This window comes from Pezoporus occidentalis, unplaced genomic scaffold (assembly GCF_034315485.1).
Source record: "Pezoporus occidentalis ecotype Australia unplaced genomic scaffold, CSIRO_AGI_Poc_V1 ctg88, whole genome shotgun sequence".
Classification (NCBI taxonomy): Eukaryota; Metazoa; Chordata; class Aves; order Psittaciformes; family Psittacidae; genus Pezoporus; species Pezoporus occidentalis.
In genome coordinates, this window is record NW_026916242.1 from 2,396,432 (window position 1) to 2,419,898 (window position 23,467).

The following is a 23,467-nucleotide window of genomic DNA, read 5'->3' on the forward strand; positions in this document are numbered from 1 at the left end:
GGGTGACAAGTGTAATGCTATGCTAGCCATATCCTGCAGCACCCTGTGTCACTTGTCTAGGCACAAGTCAAAAATACTTCTTAGAGAAGTCTCCAATGAAGAAATTAGAATTTTCTATTGGAAGCTCACTGACTTTTGTCTTGTTAAGAAGAATACATTAATTAGATACAAGATTAGTCCTATTAAAACTGGTGGCAAAACTCATTCTGCTCACTGTGATATTAAAGGTTAAAATTTGTTATTGGCTGCTACTTTTTGAAGTACGTGGTGGAAAAAATGTGTTAAGCTGTTATGATTACAAAGTCTAGGTTAAGATAATGATTATTGAGTAGCTGAATTATCTTATAACTTACTACTAATTGGGACGTTAGATAATAACATGGTGATTAAAGGTGAGGCAACAAGATTTGGAAAGATTTATGGACAGAGAAAAATGTTTAGAACATCATTTTAAGGCAAATGGTGAGGATATGACAGTATTCGTGCATGTGTTAGAAGCAGAAAAAATGTGGTGAGAGAACCACCACTGCTATACTGAATTCCCATCATTAAAAATGTTCATATTTGTTTTGATGTTTATGAATATTCAAACTTTTACCATGTGATGAGGGAAAGTGGCACCTGGCATGTACAACAATGCCTCATGTGATTGCCACCTGAGTTAAATTCATGTTATAGGACCTCCCTAGTGCTTTCAGAGCAGAAGAATGAAAAGCCTGCTAGAAGCCGAGTGCTTTCATGACTTGCTGATGACAAGCCCTCTGGGCTCAGATAGGAGGAGGTTGAGAAATGACCATTTGGTCCATAATAATATCTGAGTAGCAATGTCCACATAGCTTTTAAATTAGCTACGATGACTAACTAAAATAAATTATATCCAGGCTGTGCGCTCTGTATAGAGAGCACAAAGATTCATTTCCCAGATTGCTTTTGAAGGAGGGGCAAATGTTATTTTTTGTTGATAAATGGGGTTAGTGTTTTTTGAGAGACATTGGTATCAGCTAAAAACCTACATCTTTATTGCTCTGATAGTAATATAATTTCAAAATGTAACTTTCCTTTCTCTCCTTTCCCCTGATATTCTATACTGATACTGTGCCAGACGTGTTATGCAGTTGGCTTGCTTCTTTGCCTTTGAAGAAGTTACGTATATAATCATTTTACATAGGGGAGACTGTCTTTTTACTAGCATATTTTACTCTTCAAAGATTTAATTTCCTTTTGTGAAGTGTTTTTTACTCATAGAGGAAAAATAAATTAACAGAACCATAAACATTTGCAACCCCTTTTTCAACATCTTTTCACTTCGGTATATTAATCATTCATCAAATGATTCTTCTCTGCAAAATTATGTCATTAGAGAAGACAGGCCATCCATCTACAAAAATACATTCCAGAGGTCTTACATTGGCCTGATGAAAATTCTAACAGTAGACCTCTGTTAAATTTGTTTAAATTTTGCAATCAGTAATACACTATTGATTTTTCCTGGAGCTTAACTCTTGGTGTATTAGCAAAATCTAAGATTATATCTCTAATGCACTTCTAACAGAAAAATGGGTTTCAGTTTACCTGAGATGTTTGTCATTCACCAATATGGCAGTTATTGTTAACTGAGTAAGTTCAAGAACAGAATATATTTATTTTTGCACATATTTTCCTGATCATAGAATCATGGAATGGTTGGGGTTGGAAGGGAGCTTAAAGATCCTCTTTTTTGTGTCTATGTATGTCAGTATCCTCTAAACTTGCATAAATAAAACAAGCAAATGCTATTTCTTTCTATAAGATATGATACTAAAGTGAAATTTCACCTCTTTGCTTTGCAGTGTAGATACCGCCATTATGTTGAGTTGAAGATCAGCGTATTTTGTTCTTGTTTGCCTATCAAGCTGAAGAGCAATTTCATGCCAAGCCTGGGTCCTCTACAGAGGGCTAAACTCTGCATATACATACATAATTCTCATTTTAGTATAGTTCCTCAGGTTGCCATCATGAAAACTCTATTGGGTTTATTCTTCAATACATTGATTATTATAGATGATTCAGCAGCAGAGAAAATCAGGCACAGCTGAGCAACTTTTGCCATGATCACGGCATCGGGACTGCTGTTTGTAACTCTATAAGAGAAGGTGAAAAATGTTCTACTGATAATGCTGAACTTGATGATAAACAAGATGGGGAGAAACAAGAGGCATATCCCTCTGACAATTGACAGATACTATTTAATCCTTCTAATTTATTTCCCAGTCTTTCAAAAGGCTGTGTGAAGTCATTGTCAAAAGTTCTTCAAATTAATTCAGATAGCTCTTTTGTTGTATCTCCTCTTGAGGAATCTCCTGTTTTTCCTTTGCCAGGTTCCTCCAGTCATCATTCCCTCAACTTGCTTTATGAAGTCCCCCTCCTACTGTCACCTCCAAGATCCCATTCGATTTGAGTTTGTACAGGGAATTTTGCTTTCACTAGTGCAACCTAAGGCTGTTTCCAGTGTGTTTCTACTTGCCACTCTTCCTCTCCAAAGTCTGTATGTTTTTGAGTTAGCCTTCTAGAGGGACATGAAACACCACAGGCAATCATAATTTTATGTTAATGAAGCTATTTGTCAGTGAATTAAAATTCAGAAGTGAAGTTTTATGTTAATTAAATATGAAGAATTACCAAAAAGTGCAACAGGCCTTGTTATTTTTATATTAAGTTTCATTTATTTGACACTGCACCTTCAGGATTATGTAGATTTTCTGCATTAACAATAAAATCTAAACACCAAGAATGAATGAAAAGCATGTTCTGATTGGTTAACCATGGAAAGCTAAAATCCTGTAGTTTAGCATTTGTCTACAAATCAAGTAATTGACTAAATTTTCAGGTTATGGTCTCATAGTCTCAAGTAGCTGGAAATGAAATACTTGCTGCTGTAAGTATTTAAATGCATTCCTGTGATCTAATTGCTTTTGCTTTAAATGATCATGCCCGTTCCTCATTTAGCATGCTTAATGCATCCACTTAGAGTTACATGATTCATTTTGTCCTCGCTTTAGGGTAAACTAAAATATTGTTGCACTCTGAAACAGGAAGTTAGGGCCAAGGATGTGTAATTTATTTCAAACTCAAGTAAATGCTATTTAGGTTAATGCCCAGCTGATTTGAAATAGGTCGCAGAAGGCACTGGTCTAGACATATCAAGGATGAGGGGGTCATTAAGAGCAGCCAACATGGTTTTACCAAGGGGAAGTCATGTCTGACCAACCTTATAGCCTTCTATGAGGAAGTAACTAGGTGGCTGGATGATGGTAGAGCGGTAGGTGTGGTTTTTCTTGATTTCAGTAAGGCATTTGGTACTGTCTCCCACAGCATCCTCATAGATAAGCTAAGGAAGTGTGGGCTTGATGATCAGGTAGTGAGGTGGATCAAGAACTGGTTGAAAGGAAGAAGGCAGAGAGTTGTGGTTAATGGGGCAGAATCTAGCTGGAGGTCTGTGACTAGCGGAGTCCCTCAGGGGTCAGTGCTGGGGACCAGTGCTGTTTAATATTTTCATCAGCGACCTGGATGAGGGAACTGAGTGTACCCTCAGCAAGTTTGCTGATGACAGTAACCTGGGAGGAGTGGCTGACACACCAGAAGGCTGTGTTGCCATTCAGCGAGACCTGGACAGGCTGGAGAGTTGGGTGGGGAGAAACTTGATGAAATTCAACAAGGGCAAGTGTAGAGTCTTGCATCTGGGGAAGAAAAACCCCATGTACCAGTACAGGTTGGGGGCTGACCTGCTGGACAGTAGTGAAGGGGAAAGGGACCTGGGGGTCCTGGTGGATAGGAGGATGACCGTGAGCCAGCAATGTGCCCTTGTGGCCAAGAAGGCCAATGGCATCCTAGGGTGCATTAGAAAGGGGGTGGTTAGTAGGTCAAGAGAGGTTCTCCTCCCCCTCTACTCTGCCTTGGTGAGGCCGCATCTGGAATATTGTGTCCAGTTCTGGGCCCCTCAGTTCAAGAAGGACAGGGAATTGCTTGGAAGAGCCCAGCGCAGAGCCACAAAGATGATTAAGGGAGTGCAACATCTCTCTTATGAGGAGAGGCTGAGGGAGCTGGGTCTCTTTAGCTTGGAGAAGAGGAGACTGAGGGGGGACCTCACCAATGTTTACAAATATGTAAAGGGTGAGTGTCAGGACGATGGAGCTAGGTTTTTTTCAGTGATGTCCAGTGATAGGACAAGGGGCAATGGGTGTAAACTGGAGCATAGGAGGTTCCATGTGAATATCAGGAAAAATTTCTTTACTGTGAGAGTGACAGAGCACTGGAACAGGTTGCCCAGGGGGGTTGTGGAGTCTCCTACATTGGAGATATTCAAGGCCCGCCTGGATAAGTTCCTGTGTGATGTACTCTAGGTTACCCTGCTCTTGCAGGGGGATTGGACTAGATGATCTTTTGAGGTCCCTTCCAACCCTTGGGATTCTGTGATTCTGTGAAAATACAAGTGCCGCCTCCTGTTGCCACTGACTGTTCCCTATATTTGTGTAAATATTCTTCAGTATACAGCAGACAGTGAGTGTGTGCACTGGGTTGTGTATTCCACCTGGGCTGTGCTTTTTTGCACACTGATACTTATCCAGTTGTTTTCGTTTATTTTCTTCACAGAAAATGTATATGCCATGACTGAAGACTTTCTCTTATCTCGTCTCCCTATTAAAGAGAAGGGTGGGGGAAAGGAATAATGCTTGATGTCTGCTACCGGCTAGCAAAATGTGTGTAAATGCATGCGTTTTGACTTTGTGTGTGGACAGATGGTAGGTTAAGGCAAACCTAAAGATATTTGCTCCCATGATGATTTTGCAAAGCAGCGTAGCAGATTGTCAATTTGTACACTGTTCTAATGGGATAAGTTTTTTGACTGCTGGGTTGTTGCATGGCACTAAAACTACGTGAATTGTAGCTCAGTGCTGTATCCTGGTGAATCAATGTTTGCAAGTATCTGCACTCATAGAGACTGGATTCCTGAGTGACTCTGCCTGTGAAGGATAATAATTTCTGGCATCTTAATCTCCCTTCTCTTCATGCGGATGTCTAAAAATAAAGGCCATGGTTTGATTTAATTTTGTGACGTACAGCATGCAGCTTTGAACTTGCCTGAGCTCTGTGACTCCATTCGGCCACCTCCTTCCCCCTAGCTCACAAGGAAGATAACTTTCCCTGTTCGGTTCCATGTTTGTCCCTCTAACACTGCTCTCCAGCACTGTGTGCTGAAGTGCCTTCTATTTGTCCTTTGCAGCTTCCTTTTGCCAAAATACAAACAGGTTGCTATCTGCTCTAAGAAACAGCTTGATATGCACTTCTGCAGTGAGTCTGGGAAACATTAAAAAGACAGCAGCTGAAGCACTCCTTGAAACCGAGAAGCCCTTACACCCACCTTCATGGGATTAACTCAACATATTAATTTGAAATTTCAACCTCACTGCTGACACCCTATATTGTGTCAACTTTTGGGTTTGGAATTTAGCCTTGGATCATACTATTTATATTCAAATTCAAATTCAGTTATATTTATAATCAAAGCAGGGAAATAAAGTTATTTTATAAGAAAACTTATACCAAATTCCTGGGAAGGAAGGGATTATATTAGTAAGCAGTTCGCAAGCCTCCGTTTTTTGATTATGAGTAAGAAAGCAATACGAACAGCAGCTGACTTGCTGATCTCTGTCTTCACTTGAAAGTCAGAGCTCAGGCATTCATTTAGAGAAATGAATACTTTTTTTCACTGCAGCCTGTACAGGTCTTCTGACAGTCATTGTTAATATTGATAACTCTGTGGGCCAGAAAATATTACTAGTTCAAGAATGAATCAAGGCTGATACTGCTGTGAAAGGAGTTAGTGGAAGTTTATTGCTTGTAAAAGGAGGAAGACTAGACCAAAAGAGATTTATAATTCAAATGTGTTTAATAGTTGTGTATCTGTATGATACAGATCTATTCACACTATTTTGAGTATATCTAAAACATACAGTCTCTCTTATTTTCTAGGACACTGTCTTGGTTTTAGTCTCTCAATAAGTAGTTGCTATTTATAGAGCAGATCAAGAGATGTGGCTTGCAGATGTCAAAAAGATGCATGTTTCCTCACATATAAGTGTTTTCTTGCTTTAACTTTATGCAAATACTTTATTGTTAATGCTTTCTAGAAGGCCACAGGAGACATACAGACTTTATTTTTTTTCCTGTATGATTAATACCAGCCATTTGGTTTTTGCTTTCATTTGTAAGTACTTCAAACTCTGCCGTAGAAAGGAGAAATGGGTTATGTGTATTTAAATGTACACATGAAGATTAAAAGGACTGCAATCCTCATTTCTGTTAGTCACCTACATCAATATAATGAATCTCTAACATGAAATATCTGTTTACAAAGTGCTAGTACCAGCACTTGTTTCATTTTTCATTTTGGAAAACATTTAATTTCCAACTTAAGTTTTCGCTATGTATTTTTTAAATATCCTGTATTATAAACGCTCCTTCTGTGTCTCAAGACATTTGGTAATTTACTGCTTTTGATTCAGTAAAATTCTTATGGACAGTTATAATATTGACATTTTGGCAAAATGAAGTGGGATTTAACGAAACAAAACAAAACAACCCCCAAAAATGATGAGTAGTGTTACTATCATCCTGGTCATAAAATTGTCTTCAAATCCTTGTTCCTGTTAACTGTATTCTGCATTCTAACATTCTTGTATGTTTTATTATGTATAAATTCACTATTAGTCAGAAGTCCTTTGTAGCTGCAGAAGAAATCTAACTATTCCCTTTTAATAGGAGGCTAATAATAAAATGGTAAATGCATAAAGCAAAGTATTTAGGGCATGTAGATATGTAGAACAAGTGTTCTAGATACTGTGTTAGTATAGAAAAGAAAAACACCATGACTACTGAAATACTTCTGTGAGCCCTTTTATAGAGCAACAGCAACTCCCCCCCTTTCTCAACCTTCGAATGACCTCACCACAGTGCCTTAAAGATGAGACAATAATGAAAGTATCCTTTGTTTATAGTATCCCATAGAACAAATAGGTTTTAGTAGTGGCTCTTGTATTTGTGCTATGAAAAATTTCTCAGAAAAAATAATTTCAGTGTTTTTATTGTACCTTCTGTCTTGGACTGTAAAGGTGCGAGGGCTTTCTTAGGTTTTATTTTCCTGTTAAACACATGTAGTGTAAAGAGCCAAAGCAAAATCTTTAATCATTAACAGGCCAAAGAACTGTTAAAGAGTAAAAAAAGTCAGTGAATACAATTTAATAAAAGCTATACTATCCAATTAAATCATACAGTACTGTGCATTTATACTATTGTGTTAGCCATAAAAATCTAAACCAGTTTATAATATCATACAGTTATGTAGGTACTTACCATTTTAAAAGCAGCATCGAGTCGAATCGATGGAAAGTCCCCAAGGTGTAATCAATAATTGATTAAAATGATGAGCCTTTATGGTATTCTTTTGAAGTGCACAATCTGAAATTAAAGGAAATTTACTGACAGTTGTATATTTTGTTGAAAGAAGGATTCCTCAGACATACATATATTAACAACGAAATCGATGTCGCCTTCTACAGAGTACAAGGAAAGTGATTTATTTTGAAAATGTCTTTCAGCTGGGTAACTAGGTAACTTACACTGTGTTGTAGATAGAGTTTGGATTCCATTTTGTGAAGCAGGATTCCAGTGTAATGAGTGAAGGAAACAGATGGAGTAAGATGACTGATGGGTACCAAAAAATCAGTCACCATTTTCAGTACCTGTACATTAACCGCCATAAATCAATTTATTTTCATTTACTGAAACAGAAAATTACAGATTATTCAGCCAAAGCATTACAGAACCCAAACCCACTCTATGTTAAAAGCATATTTATAGTGATTACCAGGCGTTCTAGATGTGTTACATCTGAGAGTAAAATCTTCTGCAGGCAAGAAGCTCACTCCCCGTTCAGTCATTTCATTCTGTTAGGGAGATTGAAGCATCTCTATTATTCTGGAGGGGGGAACATTAGCTGGTTATTCTGCCATATTTGACAGCTGTAAAGCTCTCCTTGTAAAGTAAAGCTCTCCTTGTAAACCAGAGGTGAGCTATTGAAGTGATGCACTGAGTGTTAGGGTCTTGCTCCACCATAAAGGCTTCAAGCAGCCTGGGAAGGAGCTGAAACTGGAAAGCCTAAATTAAAGGCTGAGTGCAGAAAGCCACTATCTCTCCTGCAGCAGCTGTGAATTGCAAGACACGAATAGTGGATTAGAAAATGAAAACAAATTTACTATTTATATACCAGAAGTCCTTATCTGCTGCATGGCACAGCTGCTGTGTCACATACTTGACCCTGACTTAATTTGGTCATCCCTGTGGTTAAATAGGAAGTTCAGCTCTGAGCCAAATAATTTCCTAGCACCCCTCACCAGTAACTGCCCACTTGTTGCTGACTTTTATATGAACACCTGCCCATGAGAAATTGGATTATGCCCATCCAGATAATTTACATCTATTTTAGGATGTCTTGCAATTAGGAGACTTTCAGAATTGTACAATACAAATAGAAATCACACTAGTATACAGAATATTTGAGAAATAAAGAAATATAAGTCAGAATATGGAACTGCTCTTATTCTTGTTGAGTTTATATCAGGAAGTTTTCTTGCATAGAAGCCCTGCATAGTACAGCAAAGGCAAAAGTATGAAAAAGACTGTAACTCAAATATCTTAGAATTGGCTGTAAGATTTTTATCCCAATTGCTTTTAAATTTTACTATGAATACTTTGAATAAGAAAAAAAGTCTTAATTTTTTCAAAATAATTTTCTAATTAAACAATACTAAATTTTAGGGTTAGGCTCAGTACTTTTGTAATGAACCTTAAATCAAATCTGGTGTTTGTTTTTAGATGCAGAAACATCAATGAAATTGCCACTTCCCCCCCTCCCCGGACTTCTTACAAAATTCCCTATCTCCATAGTCATTAACTTCTTCCTCTCCCCCACCAGTCGTTTCTTTTCCACCTTGAGTTTGGAATAAAATAGATATGAAATGTTTCCTGTAAGCAGGTCAGAGATAAACTATACAACTTTCTTAAGACATCTATCTGAAAAAGAGAGTTTAAAATCTTAAACAGGGTCAAAACAGTGAGGAACTCTTTCTAATTTTTGCACCTCAAAGATAGAAAGGAATTATAACAACCATTTTGAAAGCATAAAATTGCTGTGGAATTCAAACTAAGACAGGAATTTACTATCTGTTACTACATTTCTTTTGAAAACAAACAAGATTGCAACACATAAAGCAGCCACTCTTAAATCCCTGTTTAAAGTAATGCCCACTAATAAGTCTTCCCTAATTGGTAAAATTTAATCCTGTTGAAACCTGGCAGCATGTAGTGTCAGGAACATCTTGACAGTAGTACAGAAGAGCATGTCATGGTTTAAGCCCAGCCAGTAACTCAGAACCACATAGCCGCTTGCTCACTCCCTCTTCTTCCTCCCCCCAAGTCCAGGAGGGATGAGGAGAATCGGAAGAATGTAACTGCCACGGGTTGAGATAAGAACAGTCCAGTAACTAAGGTATAAAACAAACCACTGCTGCTACCACCAATAATAATAACGATAAAGGAAATAACAAGGGAAGAGAATACAACCACTCACCGCCCGCCGACCGATACCCAGCCCAACCCAAGCAGTGATCTCCTCCTTCTGGGTAACTGCCCCCAGTTTATATACCGGTCATGACATGCTGTGGTATGGAATACCCCTTTGGCTAGTTTGGGTCAGGTGTCCTGTCTCTGCTTCCTCCCAGCTTCCCCTCCTCCCTGGCAGAGCATGAGACTCAAAGTCCTTGGTCAGAGTAAACATTACTGAGCAGTAACTAAAAACATTGGTGTTATCAGTGCTATTCCCAGGCGGAAAGTCAGAACCTCAGCACTGCACCAGCTACTAAGGAGAAAAATGACTGCTACTGCTGAACCCAGTACAGAGCAGTATAATTATTTTGATCTATATAAGTTAGACTTGAAGAGAAGATGGTCCAAGGAAAGCGGAAACGCCATGCTGCTGTCAATACTTATCAGCATCAAGTCTAACTGATGTGCAGCTTCATTTATAAGTTTGATCTGTATTCAGCCCAGACTAAGATTGCCCTTTTTCAGACTGCTTGATCACTTTTAATTCCCTAGAGGAATGCTTTTAGAAAAGAGAGCAATCTTGTACGAGGCTCTTGCTGATCACCAAATCTAGGGCTTTTTGCCCTGTTGTGGAGAGAAAAAGTACATGCATGCACTGCAGAGAAGAGGGTTCTTTGTTTGAAAAAATTTCCTGGCAGTTTTCAGCTATTATGTACTGAAGACTGTTGCCCAAGTGCTAAGGCTAGTCTAAGTTGAAGCAAAGAGGAAAATCATTCAGAAGTGGTCAGGACTCAAGTGGTCGGTCTTGTTTCTACCCACTACAAAAGATGGTGTGCTAGTTTAAATGCTTCCTGGAGCTACCATCACTGTGGTTTTGGTTCCACTATTCTCCTTGGAGAGAGAGTCCATACATATTATCTTATTAAACTAATATGACTGTGAAACAGCTGTGGGGAATACATGTCAAAGAAAAGGTCACAATCTTCTGTGCAAGTAGGAATAAATGCACAGTATATTCGCTGCTTTTGGAGTATCTGCTAAGAGCTGATTATGCAACATGATTCCTATACAGGAAATTACTCTTACCAAGGCATTGTTTCCCTCTGTATTTTTGTCAGTCAGACAATTGTTTGCAAATGAGTTGAGCTTCATCATCTAAGCTGCAAGTTGAAACACGTGTATTCTGTTCTCCAGGTATATGCATATGAGACATATGAATTAGTCTAATGGATTAGTTGCTAATATCAACCATACAACAGATTCCATTCTGTATATGAAATTGGAATCCTAAATTTAAGCTATAGCTATAATTATTTCAGAAAACAAAAAACCTTTCAAATGAATTATTTCAGTTTGGTTTCATTTCAACAATGCAAATTACTACAAATGACAGAGTGGATTATGGAGACAATAGTATAACCTATGTAACTGGCAAAAGAACATGCTAGGAAGAGTTTGGGAGGCCTGGAGTTCAGAATCCCCACTTCAACTTTGTGTGCCTCCATACAGGTGTGACTGGCTACCGGAAGATCGCTATGGGCATTTCAGCCATTCTCCAGAACTATGTTAGCCAGTAGTCAGAAAGCCTTAATACTTTTACTGGTAGAAAGTAATTCCAGCACACTAGGTATTGTGGTACCAGCACCAACCAACCTCCCCACCCCCCTCCCCTTATTATTCTTATTTTCACCACAGATGAATTTAGTCTGTAAATAACATTATTTTCACCCCATGTGTGTCCTTGCACAAAAATGTTACTACTGAATTGTTCTGAATATGTCTCTGCTTAATTTTGGAGCTCAAAATAGTGATTACTAAGAACCTTGGGCTCTGTCTTGCTGTTTCACTGTTGAGTAGTGCATTAAAGAAGAAACTTAAAGCTCAGTGTAACTGGCGGTTGTTAGCACCATTTCTGCTTGTATCTCGGGATTCTTACCTACTATTCTTAGTTACTTATTCTACAATCTTAAAAAAAATATATATATAAAAATGGAAGGGCCCTGGACAAGCACTGACACTGATTGTTATTATAGAAGTTGCAATCTCTTTTTTATGAAGGGGAAGACGGAAGTATAAAGGCTTGAGGCAGGTTTTAACATTTTTAAACCATGGCTAAAGCCAGTTTAGATCAGTTGGTAAAGGCTTAAGTGATTGTAAGGGAGGTGGTTAGGATCATACAATGAGAAACAGAAACAGCAAATAATATGAAGAAGAAAAGACCGAATGAAGGTATGAAGGAGCTTAAAGACTGGAGATACACCATTAAAAAACATCTTATAATCACAAAAGTGATTATTTAGAAATAAAACTTGAAGAAATATGATAGCAAAAAAAAAAAATAGAGGAACACATAGCAAGAAAATAGGGAAAGTGCAAGTGTAAAAGTGCTGGGACTAAGAAAGAGAAAGGTGTTACCTTTAGAAAACCTGTGTTATCTTCAGAAAACCTATCTGTCAATATTTTGTCCAGACTGACTCCATGGTTCCCCACACCTCAGATATCCTGTTGACTTGAAGCTTCTTTCCCAAGCAAACCAGCTAGATGCCTTCAGGAGAAATTGTGGTAAAATCAATAAAATTGTATGGTTTAAATTGCCATATGAGATGCAGAGGGTTTTGGTCCATGTATCTATGCAGTAAGAATATGGGAAATGTATTCCTGTGAGGTCTGAGCACTGTGGCTATGAGCTGCTGCTCACTAACTGACCTAGAAACTGAATGCTGTTTTTTTTCCACCGCCCCCAAAAAGAGTATTTATGTGGCTTTAAGTTCTTCTAGCAGTGAGTTTGTTACTGCAGAATGCAGAAAACAATGCACAGAAGTCTCAAAAATGTTTAGGTATGAACATGAATCTTCTGTAAAAAAAAAAAAAAAGGAATCTTTCAGTATACTGAAGGTCCTTATTTACCCGTATGAACTATTCTTTGTTATTTAACTGTTCTTTTTTCCATGCCCTTTTTAAATAAGCCTTCCCCCCCCCCTTTTTTTTTTTTTAGTTTTTAATTCTTACTAAATAGTCACATGAAAAATTACTGCAATTAATCTGGAAGTTTACGTAAAGCATGCGATATCAAGCGTTTTGTTTTTTTTTGGGGGGGGAGAGGGGAAAGTGGCGGCAGCATCCAAAATGATTTCTAGAACACTGAAGAAGAAAAAGGATGGGGACTTTGGAAATCTTTTTTTGAATGCTTAGTTCTAACAGTTGAGTATTAATAATTTTAAGTTATAGAAACAGGAATCAACGCATCTTGTTGTTTATATATGGTTAGTATAGGACCACCTGTGAATTAGATAATTTTAAAAATATCCAGTTCTGAATTTCTGGTAACTCAGGTCAACCATTTTAGCAAAATTTTTTTCTTTTTTTTCTTTTTTCTTTTTTTTTTGTCTTGCATACTTTTAAAATTTGTATATGTAGAACTTCCTCAGACACGTACAAATGCAAAATACTGGGTACATGAACAAATAAGAAGGTGTTAAGCAGACAGGATTGTGTAAGGTACCTGATTTTCTGATGATGAATGTTCTGCAGAATGGCTATCATGATATACTCCCCTACTTAGCAATGTGAGAGGGATGTGTAACTAGATAACTCATTAGAACAATGAAGATCATGTTTAAGGCACATTCATTTTCCTCAGCCCTCCTTTTTTCCCCCTAGACATCCAGCTCACTAAAGCATTTATCACCATGTGGGTATGACTTATTTCATGCCAGCTATCTTTCACAGGCATTGTGCTACCTTATTCCCTTGACTCCATCTGAAAGGAAAGGTGTAGAACATACGTCATTGTATGCCCTGGCATAGGAAAATAAGCATTCCAGTGCTTGACTATTGCTATGTATTTAATCAAGCTGGAGTAGTTCAGTAAGTTTCACTACTAACATTTTTAAGTGAGCAGAAAACAGTTATGACCATTATCATACTTGATGTACTCTAAGCTAAAGACTGATGAACTGTTGATGAAAAAATAGAAACCCCTGGCTATGCTGAAAACTATCATATTGCACAATGAAATATTTTCTCATTCTTATTTTCTATAGCTATTTCTGTAAACCTAGAATTGAACCTCAAGCACTGATTTGTTCTGATGGTATTTTCATTTATAAATGTTAGATATTTTAGGAGAAATTTTATTCCTAGAAGATCTTTAATTGCAGCCCTATTATGCAAATTTTATCCTTGCTAAGCTGAGTGGAATTTACCCAATTCTAAACATTAAACCTTCTGTGAAATGCCTCTATTAAAATACAGCCTCAGAGTTAGAAAAAAACCAAACCTGAAGTTAATGTAATCTAATAAAAGAGTAATGTGTGTGTCTGCCTGTATATGACAATGTAAGGATGATAAATTTGACTATAAATATCCACTTCTTTTGTAATGATTTCTATATATTGGAAGCAGGGTATCTGTATGCTGCCTGAAATTAAGAGGTTGCTTCTTTAGTAGCAGCAGCAGACTTTTGACCCCTTTGTTGAATAGCCATTCATTGCAAAGTTCATGCCACCGTCACTAGACTGAAGCTCTACAGTATTTAGATTAAATAATGACCAAGGTCTAGTCCTGCAGCCCACAATTATTTGAGTTATTTCTTCCTTTGTGCTGAATTCAGCAGAACTTCTCATCACAGGCCAGGGGCTCAGAATTGGCTCCTTGTGTTTGTTGAGGACCATAATTCCATGCCAGCTTGACTTCTAATTATGTTTTCTGACATCTCGCTAGGTTTTTGTGTGCTTTATACTGCAGTGACAAAGGCCGAGTATATTTTAAAAAGAGGCTTATCATAATATTTTACAATCTCATTAAAACTTTGGGCCAGTCTGGTCTATGATTTCATCTTTTTTTGAATGCATTTCCATTTTCTTTATATAGCCTACACATACTGAATTTAGACAAGACTTTAGTTCATAAAGTGTCTACTTTGGTTACAGTCATTTTACACTTATTTCATCATTATTGCATGAGACTTTTATTGAGTATATAATTTAGCTTGCTGCTTGCTCTGTATTCAACCAAAACATGAATTGTCTGCCATAGCACTTTCATTAAAAGAAAAGAAAGAAAGCACTTAAACATAAGAAAGACAGATAAAAATAACTCCCTGTCCTTTAGGAAAATGTGTTTTATTCTTTCTCTCCTTAGAAATATGCTCGAGTCGACTGTTTTCCAGCAAGTTCTTATTCTCTCATGAATCTAATCTAAAATATCATTTTGCTGTTTTGTGAAACCGAATCAAAGATTTTCAAAAATCAAAATCATTATAGTTGTAAATAACACTCATCTTCCTATCAAGTACTGAATAATAAACCATTAGTGTTTCACAGCACTAGAAATAAAAATAAGCTCTGCTGTGTGTTATAAAAATGAATGTTCTTCAGTCTTCATTTTAAAAAATTCAAAAAAGTGGTTAAAAACAGTCTGGGGACTTTTTGAAGAGCGAGTGTTGGCTGCTTATCTTTATACATCTCACATGTATGAAAAGAAATGATACTGCTTCTGCAGTACCAAACATGAAATTCAAAAGTTGTTTACACAACTAATAATTTATTCATTTCATATTAAAAGCAGGAATGCAGTATTTTTATCTGTATTGAATTGAGAAGGTTTGTTAACTTTAAAGCATTTTTACAGTGACTTACCCAATACGAATCGGAATTTATATGTATAATACAATACACGTATCTATCTGTTCTCCTCACTGTGCTCATTTTAGAGAAAACAAAGAAAACAAGTAATGATGCTATAATTAACTTTAAAGAAAACTAATCAGATTCATTCTGTTACTTCAACCTTAATGCAAGTTACTTCCTTTCTACAAAGAAGACCATAGGTGATGGCACCCCAAATGGCACTTGCTGGTGGGTAATCCGTAACTATTATAATATGCTCTCATTTTTGCACCAGAATGTGAGAAACTGGCCCTAGCTGAGTATTATTGTAGATCTCAATCAGTGTCTTTGATAGCGCTTGGCTCTTTTGAAATCCTTTCCCCACTCACTTCCCTCCAAGAATTCAGGTATTAATGGAATAAATCAAAGTCTTGCATTACTCAGAACAAGTAAGAGCGTACAAATATGAAAGATGCATTCTGAGACAATGTTTCTGGACTCTGACACTTTCAGAAATTCTTCACTATGGGGGTAGTGAGGCACTGGCACAGGTTGCCCAGAGAAGTTGTGGATGCCCCATCGCTAGAAGTGTTCCAAACCAGGTTGAATGGGGCTTTCAGCAGCCTTTTCTAGTGGAAAGTGACCCTGCCAGCGGCAGGTGGGTTGGAATGATTTGATCTTTAAGGTCCCTTCCAACCCAAATCATTCTGTGATTTTGGGAGCAGAAAATAACAGGTTTCTCGTGGACTTTACAAGCGGTTCTATTGGTGTGGTGTTCCTGTAGTTTCTAGAAAAGGTTGGTTTTTGAGAGAACTCCCATTCAGGAAATAATCTCTGCTTAGGATATCAGACCTCTTCTTTGGATATGTCTGTGTGTGGTGTGGCTTTTGCTATAATGTGTTTTGTACTCTTACACCTCTTTTTATTATGGAAGGCTTATCTGCTTATCACTAATTCCTGTCTGAGCACCTTACATTGTACAGTTGACACCACAGGCCTAATTAGGAAGGTACTTAGTATTTTTTCAGAATAATTCATTGCATATTTATTGCAGTGACCAGAGGATAAAGTGGTTCCCATTTCCTGATAATTTAGTTCATTTTAATATTCTCTTCATACCAATTCTGATTTCACATCTCTACTACTTCAGCTATCTGCATCAATTTAATTTTTATATGACAAAGTTCTATACACATCTGTGCAGGTCTATAAATAAAAAGCAATAAGCTGACAACTTCCACCTGTATCAAATTATTTCATGCCCTTTTTTCTGGTACACTTGCTATTAAACTTCTGTCTCTTTGTATCTGTCACCTGTCTGTGTTCCCCTATATCCCTCTTCCCCTTTTCTGGCAACTGACAGTTTTCAGCTGCAGATGGAGCATAATACACTACTACTCTCTTCACTATGTCTACCTCTATGCTGGGGGGTTCACACAGGCATTGCAGACATTTTTTCTGCTACAGCATATAAAATAATCTGTCTACAGCCATGTACGTTTGCTTTCACACATATATAGTACTGCCTGTTTTAAGAAAAATACCTACATATAAGGAGAAAGTTGTGGATCTCATTAAAATCTATCTCTAAAATGAAGGCCAAGATAGAAACCAGAAAGCAACAGTGAGCTGAGATCGCTGGCAACTCAAAGTTCACAATGATCTATCAGGTCGCTTATTACATACTGTCTGTAGCAGTATTTAATATATTTTAAGCATTTGTGTTATATTTGTGGATGGAAATTGTCCTATGTTTACAAAATTCAATTGGATGTATGTGGTGTCTTTTTCAAGACTCGAATCAGCAGCCACCTGGCTGTAATTTGTCTACCAGGACTGAAGAGTGGTCTCTTAGCCTGACCAATAGCTGCTTACCCATCTGGCATAGGTTTTTCCTCTAGGACACTCAGTAAGACACTTGAGTTTGCTCATACTTCAGCTCATCCTTCTCTTGTGGCTTGCTCTTTAGCCCTGCTCTTTAGCCTGATTCCTGCTCTTACTCCTAGATCTCTTACTTGGAGTGCAATTCCCCTTTTGGTTTTGCTCGCTTAGCTTCCTTACTTGGCAATACTCAATTGCTTTAACTCTTACATTTCATGATTTCTCCAGTTCTGAATTGAGGATAATCATAACTAGATATTCCATCTAATAAACAAAATGGGAAGTTGAGCAGACTTTGACGACAATTTCAGCACAAGGCTAGACTTAACACTTTGATTACTGTTGTAAAATGGTCTGTCAATCTCTGGTGCTCCCTGTTAATGTTGTTTATTCATGGAGTTCTTTATAATTTTAGGTATTTGGGGGCTTTAGAAAAGTAATCTTTAAGCCCTGTAACACCTAAAAGTGCAGTTTTAATTTGCAAGCAAAAGAGATTAAGACTTGCTTGTAAAAAGTTTTGATTGAAGGACCTGAAAACCTAAGACAAATACCTCATAAAATATTGTGAGATTTTTAACAGAATTGAACTTATGATGACAATACAATCTGTTACACCAAACAAGCTACAGGATTTATGGATCAAGTAAAGGATTATGGAGAAGTCAGGGAAAGGAACAGATACCTTGGGTGTCTGCAGAATTAGTTGATGCATTTCAGTTTGAATTTCATTCACATTTAGCAAGATAAATATGTAAAGCTGGGTCTCTGGGTTGTTTTAAAATGTAGATGTGCCAACATTAAAAATAGATAGTGTCATGTGAGAGGATGGAGAAAAATCAAACAAACACATTCCCAGTAGTGAGGTAAATCAGCATGCCCTTAAGCGATAGCAATCAGATCTTTAGGAGCGCTAGATCACTTCTTGCATATTTATCCTTTTTAATTCCTTTTCCAGAATGTTAGGCAAAATCCTGTGGAATTTTGTCTTACAGCAGAACCACCGCTGTATGCTGTAGTTACAATCTGTTCAAAGAACCAGTGAAATGACACAGGAGTTTTAAGGGTACTGCAGTGCTCACTGATTTTCTAGTTGTAAAATAACAAAACAGCCAAAGGATAACTAAATTAAAACACAAATTTCTGGGTCAGAAACCCTGAATTGGGAAACATCTTAAGTAAAGAACAGCACAGTCTAATCTTATATTCACCAGTAATGCACAGGAGTGTAATCCTGTCAGCAAAGGGACATCAAAAATCATTTAGATAGCTGAAAATAAAAGGCCTTTGTGTGCATAGGCTAAGTCAAGATTTTCATATTACTGAGCTGTGCTGTGATTTTAGCACTAGTGTTGCATGGGAAGAAGTTAGCTTTTGTCTGTTTAAGTCCATGAGCTGAATTAGCTGTCCACTTTTGTTTAATCTTCCCACTTTCTGTCCCTATAAATCCTTTTCACATTGCTCATATATGCAGCAGTAACCTTAGTCTCATTCAGGAGTTCAATTATTATTTCACTTAACAAAGTCTATCTTAAAGGTATTAGCTTAAAGAACAATTTTAAATGAGAAGAAATTCAGCAAGCTTTACTATGCATTATTCATACCTTTTTTCTTTTCCCTACTGGTCCCTATGTGGACAAAATGAACAGCGTTTGGAGGAACTGAGGAGAGATCTTTGAATAGAACTGTTGGAACAAGTCCAGAGGAGGGCCAAGAGGATGATCAGGGGGCCGGAGCACTTCCCATATGAAGACAGGCTGAGAAAGTTGGGGCTGTTCAGCCTGGACAAGAGGAGGCTGCGTGGAGACCTCATAGAAGCCTTCCAGTATCTGAAGGGGGCCTATAGGGATGCTGGGGAGGGACTCTTCATTAGGGGCTGTAATGACAGGACAAGGGGTAATGGGTTAAAGAAATAATGGTATTTCAGCATACAACATTATTTAAAGTCCAGGCTTGAGATGTAACTTTCCATATTTTAAAAGTTTTAATATTTTGCCAGATGGAGAGAAAGGAGGGTACGGCTACATAGCTACTTGGGTTTACTTTCTGATTTGCTAGGAAGAAAGTGTCATTGCTTTGCAGAATATAAAACTCCATCTTTTGTGAAGGCTGCAAAGCTGGAGATTTGTGGAAGCTGTGGACTATGTTTATTTAGTGTTTCTCAGGCAGACGTGGACTATCTCTGTTTCCTTTTTGTGGCCAATCCATGACCATGTGGCTCAAACACGGAGGGTATACAGGGAAAGCTTAACATCTCCTAGTATATTATTGGAACAAGTCCAGGGAAGGGCCACGAGGATGATCAGAGGACTGGAGCACCTCCTGTATGAAGATAAGCTGAGAAAGTTGGGGCTGTTCAGCCTGGAGAAGAGAAGGCTGCGTGGAGACCTCATAGCAGCCTTCCAGTGTCTGAAGGTGGCCTACAGGGATGCTGGGGAGGAACTCTCCATTAGGGACTGTAGTGGTAGGACAAGGGGTAACGGGTTAAATCTTAAACAGGGGAAGTTTAGATTGGATATAAGGAAGAAATTCTTTCCTGTTAGGGTGGTGAGGCACTGGAATGGGTTGCCCAGGGAGGTTGTGAATGCTCCATCCCTGGCAGTTCAAGGCCAGGTTGGATGAAGCCTTGGGTGAGATATTTTAGTGTGAGGTGTCCCTGCCCATGGCAGGGGGGTTGGAACTAGATGATCTTAAGGTCCTTTCCAACCCTAACTATTCTATGGTTCTATGATTCTAAGTTTGGAAAACGTTAAGTTGGAGGTAAGAATAACTCAGCTGCAGTATTACTTTCTAATTTGCAAATACCACTGTCCCCATCTTTGATACCTTTGATATTAGGGTCTAATGGGCACCACCACACAAGCTTGTGATCTGTAAGACTAAATGTAGAAACAGAATCTAAACAAAAATAAAACACCACTGGAGAAAGAAAAGAAAATCTTAGTTTAGGGCCTTCTTTTGCTGTAATACTTTGATTATAATTTTGGCAACTACTTTTTTTGTGTCTATGATCTAGCATTTATTGTAGGCTTGTTTTGGGTAACAGCATGCTGTATTGCTGATTGTTATTCATATTAGGTTTTTCACTTCCTATCTTTTGGAAGCTGTTTGAATGCCAAATAGTAGTAATCATCTGTCAGATAATAGATAGAAATCTAGGAATGTAATTAAATGTAGCTACAGTACATGTACTTAAATACTAATTAAATAGGACAGACTCTGAGATCATAATCTGAGTGATTATAACTAGACTCAATTCATAAACAGATCCTGTCCAAATAAGACTTTTTGCATAAAGCTAGCTAAGAAACTTGCTCCTTCCAAAGAGAATTTCTGTCTTACAAGTTAACATAAAGCCTTTTGAAAGATTTGATCTCCCAGCACTGCAATGCTATTCCAAATTGTTCTTGTGTTAGTTTGCCAAATGTTTCTTTTCATGAGGACTTTGCTAATAAGTGTGTGTTATATGTGACACAGAAAACAAGACTACATTTAAGCTTCCCAGAACTTTTCATTCTAAGAGTTTGAAATCCATTGCTAGGAGCTTAACCAAACTTTTAAAGTATTTGGGCTGAAATGTGGGTTTGCATTACGATAGAGCCCTTAATTACATGAGATCCCAGTACCCTTCTCCAACTGACTCCCAGCCTGCCTCAGTCAGGTCACAAGATGGATACCACACATTTAACGGGCAGTTTTTCAATATATCATTTAAAAATGTGCTTCATTCAGTTTGTGGCTCCCTTCATTGCTGCAATCTTCAAATCTTTCTCTGAATACAATACTTTTGATTTCCTCGTAAGAGTGATGGGCTCCACTGAAACGACAGTATTGAGATTTGAGTTCCCAAATGTTAGTGTCTCCATTTTGTAATGCTCTTGTGAAATAAGTGGTTATAATTGTCTCCGTTTTACAACATGGAACTACGGCACAGTGATACATCCTCAAAGCACAGACCAGTTGGGGTGTCTAATGAAATGGTCATGACTTTACTTTTGAAAGTACATAGTTTTTAATAGCTGTCCAGAACTGGAGTTGTAAAACAAGCAAATCAATTCACTTAGCTTGTAGCTGTGCATTATTAACACTTCTGCAGACCTAATCCTTGGTGTGTCAGACCCAGAGCTCACAATCATAGAATAGTTTGGGTTGGAAAGACCTCCCCTGCCATGGGCAGGGACACTTCACGCTAGACCATGTGGAATACCCAGCAGCTGCTTGTAATAGTTTTAACTGAAGCAATTTGCCTGAGATCATGCAAGAATCAGTGGCAGAACTAGGAAGAAAATTCAGTCCTCCAGTCTCTCTAGCATAACACCTGATCATCCTTTCAATATCTGTAACAGAAGTGGGTTTACAAACATCAAGGTCATTCTCTACACAGCTGGCTTTCATCCTCTGAACATCATCTTTCCTGTGCACTGCAGTGACAAGATTTTCTTTTTTAATTTTCCTTTTAAATTAAAAAAATGCTGATGCTTAATATTTCACAGATAAGCAGGAGTTAGCAAGACATACGTTAAATTATGTTTCTTTTTTTCTCTTATGCCCATAAAAGAAGTTGTCTTATTTACACGGTATTTAGATCTCTGTCACAGTCTTTGCTCTTGAGCTTAGCTTAAAACCCCCACTGACATTTTTACTCCTGTCACTTGCAAAATGCACGTGTGTTGGGATCTGTGTGGTGCAGCCAATATCACTGTTTATTTTATATTTCTATCAGTATTTCAGGTCCACAGTGAGATACACTGGCTTGACTTAATAACACATTTCAGAATTCTTTCTGGTGATTTCTTTACTGAAAAAGTGATTTGATACTAGAAGCTAGGAATTCCAGAGTAAATTGACTTTTTTTATGCCTTTCTTTTAAGGCCAGATTTTCAGACAGGTGTCTTCTTCAATGTCATTATGTTAGAAGTTGTTTTCGGAGATAACTACTGACAGACATTGCTGGGAACAGGGTGGAGATGGTGAATGCATCTGCTTAAAAAGAAAATAACATAATGTGAGCAGCCACTCTTGGAGATGAGAGCCAAGAGCTTCCCTTCTAAGGTGCTAGGCCGGAGGAGCCCACTCGGGGCGCTAAAAGTCAGCATACAGTGGCTTTCGTGCTCAGGCTGGTTTAATCACACCTGACCATATGGCCCTGCCCCCATGTGGTGAAAGATAGCTCTCTCAACTGTATTGGTTCAACTGTGTATTATTACGGCATAGCATACTAACTTGGGAAAACGGTCTTTTCCGAGTTCTGGAGTTATTTTTGTTCCAGATCAGTTTGAGGAATGATTTATAGCACCGTTTCACAAGCAGTTATGGTGATAGAAAGGAAAGTCAGTAACTGCTTACGCCAGCTTTTCACTGAAGTCCATTGACTGTGGAATTATGAGTTAAAACATTGCAGTATGACACCCAATTAACATCCTAAATCCTGTCTACCTGTGTAGTTAGTTATAAATGCTGTTAGTTCAGGTCAGGATTAACATTTTGTCTTACCCAAATCCACTTACATGGGAACTGTGTTTATGGCGGCAAAACTGAGCTATATTGCTCAGCTTTCATGCATGAAGTGGAGAGGACAGAGATCAGGCAGTGAATAAATTCACGGGCAGTAAGGCAGTTTGTTGTTGGGGGGTTTTATAGGGGTTGGGGTTTTTTTTCTTTTTTTCTTTTTTCCCCAGCAGAAGGGTGTATTAGATTAAGGACATGTACAGTTAGGAACATAAAAGACAAGCATAACTAAGACATTACGTTAACTTAAATTCAGCTTCAGGAGAGTAAGTATCAAGAACAGAATGAAGAATTTTTCACAGTTATTGGGACCATATGGGTATATGGTCAGCTGTAATCCAGCTGAAGAGAAATCTGATCCTGGGGATAAAACTGAGCAAACTAGTTTTGTGTGTGTTTTGTTTTTTATAAATCTCCATAGTGTACATCTAATTCACCTTTGAAAGTGTCCTGAAAGGAGCCTGCGTCCTCCACTGACTTCATTATGAAACACAATAGCACAGGGAGGCATGACCACAGCGATGAACAGATTGTCAGTATTGTGCAGGTAAACTGAGGCATGTCTCCTTAGAACCTGGCATTTCATTACTTATAGGTGGGCACAGTGGATGGAAAAAAAGACTTCAGAGTTACCCTATTTTTGATTGATTGGGTTGTTGGTTTTTTTTGTTAATTTTTTGGGGGGGGGGGGTGTTGTTTTTTGGGTTTTTTTTTTTAGAAAAAAAAATTCTTTTGGGGAATTTGAGTGGCTAATTTGATTTCATTATACCTCTTAAAGCCTTTGCCATCTTTTAGGTCTGATTAATTCACCTCTAGGTCACTGGGGAAAGGAG

General features: G+C 37.9%; 1 protein-coding gene across 13 annotated transcripts in view; it reads right to left on the reverse strand.

Annotated features, from left to right (window-relative positions):
* The window catches only part of B3GALT1 (beta-1,3-galactosyltransferase 1), a 204,657-nt gene that overhangs the window by 49,164 nt on the left and 132,026 nt on the right, over nucleotides 1-23,467 (reverse strand). For 10 of the 13 annotated variants that reach the window (XR_009961962.1, XM_062604695.1, XM_062604693.1 and 7 more), the window contains one exon: nucleotides 7,390-7,494. The exons of 2 other annotated variants lie outside the window; for them this stretch is intronic. The gene's annotated coding sequence lies outside the window, so the exon portion shown is untranslated. Of the gene's footprint in view, nucleotides 1-7,389; nucleotides 7,495-7,657; nucleotides 7,792-23,467 lie in introns of those variants that run through there. One more of the 13 variants, XM_062604697.1, reaches the window with a different exon arrangement.